A 1,921-nucleotide genomic window follows, 5' to 3' on the forward strand; every position below is an offset into this window, starting at 1 on the left:
AATATTTCCGTTGTTTGGAGTCAGACCGTGAAAAGTGAGCAGAAAAAAGAATGTTTGAGTGGTTGCGTGGTCTGTCAGCACAGGAGGCCAAATTGGGGCCCTGGCTTGTGTTCCTGGCTGTAGAGTGTCATGTCCATTTGTCAGAGCAGAAGTCTTGAATTGGGACTCCTGAGTTCTGTTCTGAGCATTGTAGTTGTGTTGCTACATGACATTGAACAAGTCCCTTCAGTTTGTGCCCTGCAATGATTATGAGGCTTTTGTGTACTCTTTTAGTTCCTATCTGATGTCCTCTACTGGGAGAATATTATTTGTAGCCCCTGAGCAGTTATTAGATAAAGATTTAGGGGTTTCCAGCAACCCCTGTCCCATTTTTGATCAATCTGAAAAAGTTCCTTTAGAATTGCTAGCGATGGCCTTTTTACAGCTAGATCAGAAGTTGGGTTTGATTTATTCTACTGTGTCTGGCCTAGGGACACTGGTAAAAGATCTTCAGAAGACGATATCCTTTTTATTATAAAAAGAGAGTGAGGCAGCAAGTAAATTGCCTTCTCTCCAGGCTCCAACCAACTTTGATTTGTGATAATACTGTTTCTATGTGGGAGAATATAGTCTGGAAAATACCCCAAAACATTAATTTACACTTTGTGAATCTCCTTTTCTTCTTGCTTGGGGAAGCTAATAAGAAAAATCTTTGTTATAACATGCTTAAAATGCTTTAGAAGCTCTGGGAATAAATGAGAAGCGTGCTACCTATCTCCCAGGCATTCTTATTCTCATCAGTAGCTATTCTTTATGTTGGAAGGATTGCCAGGAGGTGAAAATTTTGAATGATTGCACTGCTGCTGTAGTCTTAAATGAAGTTTTTTATTTTCTTTGGAGCTTGACTGGATTCTTGGTCTGATTAACCAACGGGAGGATACATTTTATGCCAGCACATGCTAGCCCCTTTCCCCCAGACATGAGCAAAGAGATTTCCATAGGAAGACTTTCCTTTTTATTAATTTTTAAAAATTAAAAACATGAAGAGGATTTTAAATCTTGATACTTCTGTTGCTGTTAAATAAAATTAAGAGAAGTCTGTTTTATTCTAAGCATATATATATATATATATATATATATCCTAAAGAGGGTTTCTGTGCAAAAAGTCTACACCAGAAATGTTTCCTTTTTTCCTGCTGCTTTTCTTTTCTGAAAGCCAGGAAAGGGGCGTTAGTCATGGACTAACTGATTGTGAATCTTGTGCAGTTGTTCACCTGAGATCTGTGTCTTGGCTTTACAATAAGAGGGATATGAAAATATCTGACCAGAGAAAATGGAAGGTTTTTTATAAAGTTTATTTTGTGTATGTCTTGCCTAGTGTATACAGGTTTTATCAGTATTAAGTTGGATACTTGGATCTAATAACTGACTTGTTGCTTTGTTTCTTTTATTTCCTAGCCATGTCAATAAAAGCTCTTTAATCCTTCATGTGCAGTCTAGGTGTCTGTGCATGTATGTACATCTCTACACATTAAGACCCTCAAGAATTTATCCTTGCCTTATCTGGCTTCCTAACAGTCTCTTTTGGATTCACATTTAATTGGCTTAATCAAGAAAACTTAAAATTTTCACTTTGTGCTTGGAAACCCTGTCTCCAAACACACAAGTAATCCATGTACCTGTGCCTATTTGAAAGACAGGGATGAGTATTTTGTGAAACTTGGAAAATTTAATTTGCTATTTGGTTCAGTCCTTGTGGAATCTCTTGACAGGTTTTCTATTCCCGCACAGCAGTATCTTTCTGTGCTAGAGCCCCTGTTTCTGGCTGTGGGTAGATGGGGGTGACTGAAATTGAGTGATCTTGATTTGTCAGTGTGGCCCAGCAAACCAAATCATTCGAGCTCTCTCCAGGCTCGGTCTCATTGCTGAGAATAGAATGTGA

Source organism: Gavialis gangeticus, unplaced genomic scaffold, assembly GCF_001723915.1.
Source record: "Gavialis gangeticus isolate Ggan-Ray unplaced genomic scaffold, GavGan_comp1, whole genome shotgun sequence".
Classification (NCBI taxonomy): Eukaryota; Metazoa; Chordata; order Crocodylia; family Gavialidae; genus Gavialis; species Gavialis gangeticus.